Below are 12,662 nucleotides of genomic sequence, written 5' to 3' on the forward strand. Positions count from 1 at the left end.
AGAAGGTGGTGGGGTTATGGACATGGGGGAAGGTATGTGCTATGGTAAGTGCTGTGAAGTGTGTAAACCTGGTGATTCACAGACCTGCTGCCCTGGGGCTAATAATACATTATGAGTCAATAAAAAATTAAAAATTAAAGAAAATATGCAGATCTGAAAAAATTTTATATGTTACTCATATAATTTTTCACTAGAAAATCCTATCAAGATATATGGGAACATCCCAAATATGTTTTCATAATTCTATCTGTATTGCATGGTTTCTTTTTGGAAAATAATTGCTTTCTACTTAAATATGACAATTATATCAAAGGACAAAATAAAAATGTTAATGACTTTTGAAGCAGCAAATTTAGAATATTTGTCATTTATTAGCAGAAAAGCATATAACTCCTCCTAAAATTAACAAATTTTTAAGTATTAACATAAAGATCAAGAGGACAAGAAATAAAAAGTATTTCTGAGGATGTAGAGAAGGGGAAACTGTTGTGCACTTTTTTTAGATTCTACATTTTAGTGAGAAACTGGCTTTGTCTTTCTCTAACTTATTTCACTTAGCATAATGCCCTCAAGGTCCATCTATGCTGCCAAAAATAGCAGGATTTTCTTCTTTTTTATGGCTGAATATTTCATTGTATGTATATATCTATGTGTCTGTGCATATTTATGTGTATATACTTACATATACATACCCACACACATATTTTCTTCATTTGTTGACCAACACTTAGGTTGTTTTCATGTTTGGCTATTGTGAGTAATGCTGCAATAAATATGGGGATGAAGGTACATTTTCAAAATAGTTCATTTTCTTTGGATATATACCCAGATAGGGATAGCTGGATTAGATGGTAGTTCTATTTTTTTAATTTTTTGAGAAACTTTTATAGTGTTTTCCATAGTTGCTATACCAATTTACACTCTCACAAATAGTGTATCAAGTTTCCTTTTCTTCACATCCTCACCAATGCTTCTTTCTTGTCCTTTGAAAACAATCATTCTGATAGGTGTGAGGTGATATCTAATTGTGGTTTTGATTTGCTTTTCCCAGATGATGAATAATGGTGAGCAACTTTCCACAGGCTTGTTGGCCATTTGTATGTTTCCTTTGGAAAAAAGTCTATTCAGGACCTCTGCTCATTTTCAATCAGATTATTATTAGTAGTATTTTGCTAATAAGTTAAAGGAGTTCCTTATGTATTTTATATAATAACTTCTTTTCAGATATATGGCTTGCAAATATTTTTCTTTTCTTCCATGGTTTCCCTTTTCATTTTGCTGATCGTTTCTTTTGGTGTACAGAAGCTTTTTAGTTTGAAGTAATGTTTTTTTTTTTCTACTTTTATTATTTGTGCTTTTTGGCAATACATCCAAAATATCATTGGCAAAGGCACTACCAAGAATCATTTTCCTATGTTTTTTTCTAGGAGCTTAATGATTTCAGGTCTTACATGTGTACATCTTAAATCCATCTGGAGTCAATTTTTGAGAGTTGTGTAAGGTAAAGATTAAATTTTAGTATTTTGCATGGAAATATCCAGTTTCCCTAACATTATTTGCTGAAAAGATCTAGGATTCTTTTTCAAATATTAATTGACTGTTTGTGTGTGGTTTTATATCTGGGCTTTCAAATCTGTTTCATTGATTTATGTAACCATTTTTATACCAGGGTTCCATACTGTTTAGATTATTATAGATTCTTAGTTTACAATCAAGAAATATGATGCTTCTAATTTTATTCTTCTTTCACAAGATTACCTTTGATTTTGGATTCTTTTGTGGTTGCATAAAAACTTTAGGATTTTTTCTTTTTATGAAAATTGCCCTTGAGGTTTTATAAGAATTGCATTGTATCTACATATAACATTGGGTAGCATGGACATATTAACAATATTAATTCTTCCATTCCAAAAACATGAGCTATTGTTCCACTTATCCACATATTTTCCAGTTTCTTTCATCAATGCCTTATAGTTTTTGGTGTACAAATTTTTCACCTCTTTGGTTCAATTTATCCCTTAGTATTTTGTTGGTGTTCAAAGATATTGATAAATGGTATTATTTTATTTCTTTTTCAGCTATTTTGTCGTTAGTGAACAGAAATGCAGCTGATATTTGTATGTTGATTTTTATTATCATGCAATTTTAGTTACTTTGTTCATTACTTCTAACTGTTTTGGTGGTGTTCTTAGAGTTTTCTACATATAAGATTATGCTATCTGCAAACAAGGACAATTTTATCTCCTCCTTTCCTATCTGAATCCCTTTTATTTATGTTATTCTTTTAACCTAATTACTATGGCAAGGATTTCTAGTACTGTGTTGAATAGAAGTGATTAGGGTGGCACCTTTGTGTTCTTCCTGATTTTTGAGGGTAAATTTCAGCTCTTCACTGTCGCACAGGATGTTAGCTGTGAGCCTGTTGTATATGGTTTTTATTATGTCAAGACACAATACTTCTAATTCAAAGTGTTGAGAGCTGTTGTCGTGAAAGGATATCGAATTTTGTCAAATGCTTTTTCTGCATCTATTGAATGATCATATGATCTTTATCTTTCATTCTATTAATGTGGTATATCACATTGGTTTGTGGATGTTGAACCATACTTGGATCCAAGGGAGAAAGCCCACTGGATCATGGTGTATATGATCCTTTTAATGGATCCTGTTGAATTTAGTTTGCTGGAATTTTGCTTAAGTATTTATCGAGATATCATCTTGTAGTTTTGTTTTCTTCTAGTGTTCTTATCTGATTTTGGTATTAAGGTAATGCTGGCTTTAAAAAAAACTTGAGTTTGAACATATTTCTTCCTTTTTTGGAAGAGTTTCAGGACTGACATTAACTCTTCATTAAATGTTTGGTAGACGTCCCCAGTGAAACCACCTATTCCTGAGCTTTTCTTTGTTGGGAGGTTTTTGATTACCAATTCAATTTTCTTACTTTGTTATTGGCCGGTTCACATTTTCTATTTCTTAATGGTTCAGGCTTGGTAGATGGTATGTTTCTAGAAATTTATCCATTGGTTTATTTTATCCAACTTGATTCCTTATCATTGTTCCTCATGCCTTCTTATAATCCTTTATATATTTGTAGTGTCAGTCATGTTGTCTCCTTTTTCTTTTCTTTTTTTGAAGATTTTATTTATTTATTTGACAGAGATCACAAGTAGGCAGAGAGGTAGGCAGAGAGAGAGAGAGGAAGAAGCAGGCTCCCCGCTGAGCAGAGAGCCCAATTCTGGACTCCATCCCAGGACCCTGAGATCATGACCTGAGCTGAAGGCAGAGGCTGTAACACTGAGCCACTGAGCCACCCAGGCACCTCATGTCTCCTCTTTCATTTAAAACTTTATTTAAGTCCTTTTTTTTTTTCTTGGTTAATAGAGCTAAAGTTTTTTTGTTTGTTTGCTTACCATTCAAAAAACAAACTTATTTTTACTGGCCTTTTCTATTGTATTTCTGGTGTCTTTTATTTATTTCCACTCTAATCCTTATTATTTCCTTCCTTTTCTTAACTTTGGGATTAATTTTTCTTCTTTTTCTAATTATTTGAGATTTAAGATGAGGTAGTTTATTTGAGATATATATTTTTTAATTACACATTGCTCATTCTAAACTTTCACCTAAGAATCATTTTTGAATTATCTTGTATGTTTTAACATGTTGTGGTTTTGTTGTCTAAAAAAGTTTTCTGATTTCGCTTTCATTTCTGCTTTGAGTTCAGTAGTGCATTGCTTAATTTCCACATATTTGTGGATTTTCCAGTTTTATTAATATTACTAATTTTCAGCTTCTTATCATTGTGGTTGGAAAAGATACTCAATATGATTCTGCAATTCTTTTTTTTTAATGATTCTAATATTCATAAAATTGCTAAGGCTTCCTTTGTGGCCCAACTTATGATCTATCCTACAGAATGTTCCATGTGGCTTGAGAAGTTGGTATATTCTGGTGTTATGAAAGAGAATTTCCTGAATAAAGCTCTTACATTCATTTTCTCTATCGTGTTATTCAGTTCTGCTATTTACTAATTGATTATTGGTCCAGATGATCTATCCAGTGCTGAATGTGAAGTATTGAAGTTCCCTTCTATTTTGTAATGGCTGCCTGTTTCTCTCTTAATTTATGTTAATATTTGTGTTATATATTCATGTGCTCCAATGTTGGGTGGGTATACGTTTAGAACTGTTGTATCCTCCTGATGAATTGACACATTTATCATTATATAGTGACTTCTTTGCCTTCTCTTATTGATGTTGACAGAAATTCTGTTCTATCTGATATCACTGTAGCCATTTTGGTTATCATTCTTACGATTCTAAGTGTATTTTTATTTAAAGATTTTTTATTTATTTATTTGACAGAGAGAGATCACAAGTAGGCAGAGAGGCAGGCAGAGAGAGGAGAGGAGGAAGCAGGCTCCCTGCTGAGCAGAGAGCCCGATGCGGGACTCGATCCCAGGACCCTGAGATCATGACCTGAGCCGAAGGCAGCGGCTTAACCCACTGAGCCACCCAGGCACCCCTAAGTGTATTTTTAAAGGTAAAACGAATTTCTTATTGGTAGCATATTGTTGGATCTTGTTTTTTGTTTCTACATTTATTCATTCAGCCACTCTGTCTTTTAATTGTAAAATTTAGTCCATTTACATTTAAAGTAATTATTGATAAGTAATGACTTACTTATCAATGACTTACTTTTACTTTTAATTGTAAAATTTAGTCCATTTACATTTAAAGTAATTATTGATAAGTAATGACTTACTATTGCCATTTTGTTAATTGCTTTCTCATTTTTTAGTGCCTTTGACCCTTTCTTCCTCCCTTGCTGTCTTCCTATGTGATTTATTTTTTATAGTCATATGCTTTGTTTCCTTTTTATCTTTTATGTATCTACTGTAGATGTTTTGTTGTTGTTATCATGTTGTTGTTATCATGAAGATTAAATAAAACACTTTGTAGATCTAACAGTCTATTTTAAATGATAAAACTTCCCCTCAGATGCATATGAGAGTATACTTTGGTTTCTGTTCCCACATCTTGTGTTATTGTCACACTTTGCATCTATTTCTATAATGCATCCATTTTTTAAAATTTTATTTTATTTTTTCAGTGTTCCAAGATTTATTGTTTATGTACCACACCCAGTGCTCCATGCAATACATGCCATCCTTAATACCCACCACCAGGCTCACCCATCCCCCACCCCCTCCCTTCCAGAACTTTCAATTTGTTTCTTGGAGTCCACAGATGTCTCATGGTTTGTCTCACCCTCTGCTTTCCTCAAGTTCACTTTTCCTTTCCTTCTCCTAATGTCCTTCATGTTATTCCTTATGCTCCACAAGTAAGTGAAACCATATGATAATTGACTCTCTCTGCTTGTCCTTTAGGAAATTATTGTGTCTATAGATATTTTTAATATTATTATTTTCTCACTTTTCTACTAGAGATAAAAAAATGGTTTATATATCACCATTATAGCATTAGGATAGTCAAAGTTTGGCTACACATTTACCTTTGTAGGTCAGTTTTATACTTATATATGTTTGCATGTTGTTGCTTAGTGTCCTTCCATCTTCTCCTGAAAAACTCTCTTTAGCTCTTCTTGTAAGGCAAGTCTAGTGGTGATGGAATTCCTTAGCTTTTGTTTGTCTGAGAACGTCTTTATTTCTCCTTCAGTTCTGAAGCATAATTTTACCAGGTATGGCATTCTTAGTTGGCAGGATATTTTTCTCTCAGTCTTTGACTATATCATTATACCTCCTCCTGGTGTATACATTTTCTGCAGAGAAATTTGCATATAGCCTATGGGGGTTCCTTGGTAGATCACAAGTCGTTTTGCTCTTACTACTTTCAACATTCTCTTATTATCTATTACTTTGACACTGTGTTTATAATGTGTCTCAGACTAGTCTTCTTTGCGTTGATCTTGCTTAGGGTCCTTGGAGTTTCTTGTCCTTGGATATCCATATCTACCAAGATTTGGGAAGTTTTCAGCTATTATTTCTTTAAATAAGTTTTCAGGCTCTTTCTTTCTCTTCATCTTCCTGAACTCTAGTGAAGCAAGTTTTCATTTACTTCATGATATTGTATAGTTAACGTAGACTCTTTTCATTCATTTTCATTGTTTCCCCCCTTTTTGTTCCTTTAACTGTCTTATTCCATATAATCTGCCTCCAATTTTGTTGATTCTTTCTTCTGAATGAGTAACTTTGTTGTTAAAACTCTTTATTGAATTTTTCACTTTGTATTCTTCACATTGTATTCTTCAGTTCCAAGATTTGCTTGGTTAATTTTCATGGACATTATTTTAAAAAAATATTTTATTAATTCATTTAAGAGAGAGTGAGAACACACGTTTGGAAGGGAGCAGAGGTAGAGGAACAAGCAGACTCCACACTGAGTGGGGAGCCTGATACAGGGCTCAAACCCAGGGCCTTGAGATCATGACCTGAGACTAAGCAGACACGTAAGTGAATGAGCCACCCAGGTGCCCCTATTGCAGCTATTTTTCTATGAAACTTCTGATTTTGTACATTGTTCCTCATTTCATTTTGTTATCTATTCTGTTGCATTGCTTTGCATTTCATTTAGATAATTATTTTGAATGCCTTTTCAGGCAAACTATAGAGCTCTATTTCTTTGGAGTCAATTACTGGGTTAACTAGTCCTTTGTTGGCGTTATGTCTGCATGATACTTCATGATCTATATAGCCTTACATTAGTGTCTGTGGATTTGAGGGAACAAGCACTTCTTCTAGTCATCACTGATAATGTTGACAGGTGAAGATTTCTTTTCCTTATTGGTTCCCCATGTCAATAGGATTAAACACAGAATTGTAGTTGTGCTGGTTTGTAACCAGCTATGAAGCTGTTGCTGAGCCTGCAGTGGGGACCATGATTGGCAGTCTTTCTACCAGGCTTTCAGGAAGTTGTGGATCCTGTCTGGTACAGGGTGGATGGGACTTCCTTCGTACCTTGTTTGGAGGAGTTGTACTGGGACAGCTAACTGCTTCAAGGTAAACAATTGGGTTCTCAGACATTAGGCCCATTAACAGGTATGAAGACATGTGTAGATCCCACTACACTCCAAGAGGGCTCCTGCCAGGTGACTGCATAGGTTCATGGGTGGGTCCTGGACCATGGCTGAGAGGGGCTGGAAATGACTGAACCACAGGACTTGTTATCTGTTCTACAGCCAAGATTGAGATCTTCAGATATGACTCTAGATGCATGGACAGGCATGTCTCATGCCAGTTTCTGGGAAGACTGGGCTACTCTCTGACCATGGCTGAGGAGGCTAGAGTTTAGTATAGGTACTTACAGTATCTCTGGAAGTACAGATGGAAAGATCTTCAGCTGGACCCTGTGCTACTATGACTTCTCACAGATTGTAGCTAGAAAGGGATCTCTTGCAATTCCTGGGTGCAGACACACTGTCTGCTGCTTCTTCCCTGGGCAAGCAATTCTGCTGATAGATTGAACTATGAGGGCTGAAGCTGAGTAAGGTCCCTTTAAAATCTCTGAGGGCTCAGCTGTGAGCATCTCCTATCTTGTTCCTGTGCCAAAAGAACTGCTTATGAATTATGACTGGGAGATCAAAGCCAAGTATAGGGCATTTTAGCATCTTCAGGACTGTAGACAGGTATTTCTCCCATTGGAACTTTGGACTCTCAGGACTTCTGGAAGACTGTGACTAGAAGTATGCAGGAGGTGTTTAGGGCCCTTTCACAACCTCTAAAGTTGTAGACAAGAGTGTCTCCTTTTGGGAGTCTCTGCCAATAGAAATGTTCAAGGAGTACAACAGGGTGGACTGGAACTCAGTTCCAGGACCAATAGTCATATCAAACCTGGTGAGCTTATCTCTAATGGCCTTTGGATCACAACTGAGAGGAGCTGGAAACTTTTCATGGACGACTTCAGGGTCCATAGCAGGGACAGAGGTTTGTGTGCCTATATCCTGATGCACAGGTGATTGTGATGACTCCTGGGTCCTTTTGGTGTATGGTGCTGGTAACAGAACTAAAGCTAAATAAAGCTGTATCAAGTCTTCAGAAGTGAAACTACTTCTGCATCTGTAGCTGGGATCAGAGTTAGTGAGTTAACTTTCTTTGTACAAGACTGCTTTCTCAAAGCAGTTCTCCTAGGTTGTAGAATGCACCACGGTTTCACAGTCTCTTACCTGGATCTGAAGACACTCTAATCTGTGAATGGATGTGAAATTGTCATTGAGCAAAAGATGTCTTATTCAGCCATTTTGATGATGTCCCATGGCAAATTTTTTAGAGTGAAATTAATGAGATTGGGGAGTTTAAATAAGGCAGCCAAGAGAATAGGAAAAATCAGGAAAAAACCCAGCTTTTTAAAAAACATTTTTTTACAGCTTTATTGAGGTATAATGTATATGTGGTAAGATCTATTTAAGAGTATTATTTGATAAATTTTAGAAATGGTATGCAGTTGTGACACTACCATCGTCGAATTTTAGGACACTTTCATTATCTAAATGTTTTCTAATACCTCTTTGCAGTCAGTTTCTGCCTCCAGAAATTGCTAGGCCCCAGCCAATTACTAATCTGGCATCAATGACTAGCATTAAATAGAATAATTAATCTTAGACATTTTCACAACAAATATCTACAGTCAATGATATTATTCTACTCACCCCCAACTTACAAATGAGGAAACAAAGACACAGAGAGTTTGTGACTGAGGATTCTACAGCTAGTAAGTGGCAAAGCCAAACTTCAAAAAACCCAGGGTTCTAAATTTAGAGTTTATGCACTTCACTACTCTATTGTGATATCATTAATAATTGAGGGGTTCCTGGGTGGCTCAGTTAGTTAAATGTGTGCTTTTGGCTCAGGTCATGATCCCAGGGTTCTGGGATCAAGCCCCACATCAGTCTCCTTGCTCAGTGGGAGCCTGCTTCTCCCTCTCCCCCTTCACCCTTCTCCTGCCCTCTGTCTCTCTTTAAAACAATAAAGATAAAAAAGAAATAATTGAGTATACTGATGACCCAAATCAGGCCACTATCCAATTTCTTATATATGAATAGTTCCTGGAGATTTTAGGGGGAATTGGAAATACAGTTGGTCCCTGAACAACATGGGTTTTAACTCATGTGGGTCCAATTATATGTGAAAATTTTTTTATGTAACTCAGTACAGAAATGTAAATATATTTTCTCTTTCTTATGATTGTTACATAACATTTTCCTTTCTCTAACTTACTTTATTGTAAGTATACAGTATATAATATATATAACATACAAAATACGTGTTAACTGTTTATGTTATCAGTATGCTTTTCAATTAACAGAAGATTATTAGTAGTTACATTTTTGGAGGAATCAATAGTTTGTTGCAGATTTCCAACTGTGTGAAGGCTCAGTGCCCCTAACCTCCACATTTTTCAAGAGCCAATGTACTAATGAACTCCCAGTGCAGATTTCTATTAATGTAATCTGGGGTCAATTTCTAATTCAGATGAGGAAAAAGAGACATCTCCTTTGGAGTACTTAGAACTCAGGACTACCAAATCTAAGGAATTCCCAAGAAGGTATGGAATTGAGAATGGAGTCAGATGTTAGAGGGAACAAGCATAAGTGCTGACATGCAGAGAGTAGGGTTATAAAAAATTTCAGAGAGCATTCATTAGCATTAGGATCTTGCTCTAACCTCAGCTTGATAACAGGTGAGGGATGGTAGGATGTGCCGTCAGTTTGGCTTTAGTCCAGAACAGAGGAAACACATCTCTGTCCTTAATGCCAAGATTAACTTTTGGGTTTTATTAATACTATGTAAACACATTTTCCATATCAATATTAGATAAAATGAGGTTTATGTTTTCTCATTTGGTGACAACAATGTTACCTTCCATAAGAAATCCCTATTGATTTCCTAATAATATCCTCTGAACATTGCAGGTAAATTACATATACACATTTACAATTACATAATTTTCCCTAGTCCCAGTCTCTAATCATCAAACTTTTAATAGGGTCTCTAGAGAAGAGTCTCAGATTCACTACTATATCTTTAATAGAGAATGTTAATTGTCTATGTATGTCACCATGTAACAAGTGAATGAGAGCATTAAGCATAGTACTGTCCTTAATGGTTCTCACTGATGGATTATTTTTCGAAGACTGATGATAGTCTTGGAAAGGGAAATATGTTGACCATTTATGTTCTAGAAATAGTTGAAGAAGCCCATCTGCCTGTTTCATAATAAAATGAGAGAAGAATTTCTGGGCCTTCTGTATGAGATTTGTGGAAGCTATTAATTTATATTTAGAATACACAAAAAATCAGTATAAATATTGGAAACTGGTCTAGTAGTGAACTTTGAGATATTGAATAAAGGGGAATAAACTTTTGGAAAACTGTAATTTTATCCATTATAGTGGTATAACGGTAAAGCATCTAAGACTCTAAGACATCATGGAGTGAGTTCCACACCTATTTGTTTCCCTTCTAAATCCCTTCTTCCCTTTTCCAAGTTCTAGCTCTACTTTTATCACTTACCCTGGCCTAAATATTTCTCTTCTGTCCTCCATTATTTCCTCTCTCCATGTTTATTTTGTAGTTGCTTTTCTTGTATCTCTTATTCCTGTGCTTTGTTCTCCTGACTTGTCTCCAGGTGTGAGAGTGAAACTAGGAAGGTTCTGCTGACAATCAGGGTAATCCTTTCAACTATTTCAATCTATATATTGAGGTCTATTCTGGGTGTTTTAACTGTTTTAAGGATAAAGATAGCTGATTTGGATTTGTCTTGGGTCCAATTAGATCATCTCCAAAGGGAAGTTGGTCTAGCGTAAGAAAGAGTCAAAAATTCATTTTCTTCTCAAAACAAAGTTTTGTCCCAAGGAGCACTAAAGCTAGTTCTTCAGTTATTAACTGTCAAATACATCATGTTTTATATCTAGCTGCCTACTTGATATCCCTATGTAAATGTCTAATAAGCATTTCAAATTTATCAAGGTCAAGCTTGAGTTTTGTTACTACTATCAATGTCCAATTCTATTTCTCCTGTGTCATCTCTATTTTAGAAAATGGTCACCCAATTATTTCAGTTACTCAGGCAAAATACGATCCAGTCATCAAATAAATGTTAGCATTACTATCAAAATGTATTCAAAATCCACAGTTTGGCAACCGTGGCCATTGCTGCTATAAACATTGGGGTACAGATGGCTGTGCTTTTCACTACATCTGTATCTTTGGGGTAAATACCCAGGACGGCAATTGCAGGGTCATAGGAAAGCTCTATTTTTAATTTCTTGAGGAATCTCCACACTGTTCTCCAAAGTGGCTGCACCAACTTGCATTCCCACCAACAGTGGAAGAGGGTTCCCCTTTCTCCTTCTCCACATCCTCTCCAACACATGTTGTTTCCTGTCTTGGTAATTTTGGCCATTCTAACTGGTGTAAGGTGATATCTCAATGTAGTTTTAATTTGAATCTCCCTGATGGCTAGTGATGATGAACATTTTTTCATGTGTCTGATAGCCATTTGTATGTCTTCATTTGAGAAGTGTCTATTCATATCTTCTGCCCATTTTTTGATATGATTGTCTGTTTTGTGTGTGTTGAGTTTGAGGAGTTCTTTATAGATCCTAGATATCAACCTTTTGTCTGTACTGTCATTTGCAAATATCTTCTCCCACTCCGTGGGTTGCCTCTTTGTTTTGTTGACTGTTTCCTTTGCTCTGCAGAAGCTTTTGATCTTGATGAAGTCCCAAAAGTTCATTTTCGCTTTTGCTTCCTTTGCCTTTGGAGACATATCTTGAAAGAAGTTGCTGTGGCTGATATCGAAGAGGTTACTGCCTATGTTCTCCTCTAGGATTCTGATGGATTCCTGTCTCACGTTGAGGTCTTTTATCCATTTTGAGCTTATCTTTGTGTATGGTGTAAGAGAATGGTCGAATTTTATTCTTCTACATATAGCTGTCCAGTTTTTTCAGCACCATTTATTGAAGAGACTGTCTTTTTTCCACTGGATATTTTTTCCTGTTTTGTCGAAGATTATTTGACCATAGAGTTGAGCGTCTATTTCTGGGCTCTCTACTCTGTTCCACAGTCTATGTGTCTGTTTTTATGCCAGTACCATGCTGTCTTGGTGATCACAGCTTTGTAGTCCAATCACTGTCTATCCAAATGCAAACTACCATTTCTTACCTGTTAATGAAAACGCATCTAATGAATTTCCCAGCTTCTAACCATGCATCTTACAGTCTTATCCTAATAAAGCAGCCAGAGTTATAAGTTATGTAATGTCACTGCTCAAGACACTTCAGTGGAACTCCATTTCAATTAGTGTAAAGGCCAATTGACTGCCCATTTTTCACTGAAAGACTCATTTTTTTTCTAATTGTATTGTAGTAGCTTTTTATATTTATATTGTTTGTCTGTTGGCCAGTATAGTTTTACAACTATTTGCTCCCAATTTTTGACCTACCTATTCACTTCTTAATGGCATCTTTTCATAAACAGAAAACTGCGTTTTGATCTACTTTATCATTTGTAAGATGCTATTTCTATGTCCTTTTTTTTAAAATTTTTTTATTTTTTATAAACATATATTTTTATCCCCAGGGGTACAGGTCTGTGAATCACCAGGTTTACACACTTCACAGCACTCACCAAAGCACATACCCTCCCC

The sequence above is a fragment of the Mustela nigripes genome, chromosome 2 (genome assembly GCF_022355385.1).
Source record: "Mustela nigripes isolate SB6536 chromosome 2, MUSNIG.SB6536, whole genome shotgun sequence".
Classification (NCBI taxonomy): domain Eukaryota; kingdom Metazoa; phylum Chordata; class Mammalia; order Carnivora; family Mustelidae; genus Mustela; species Mustela nigripes.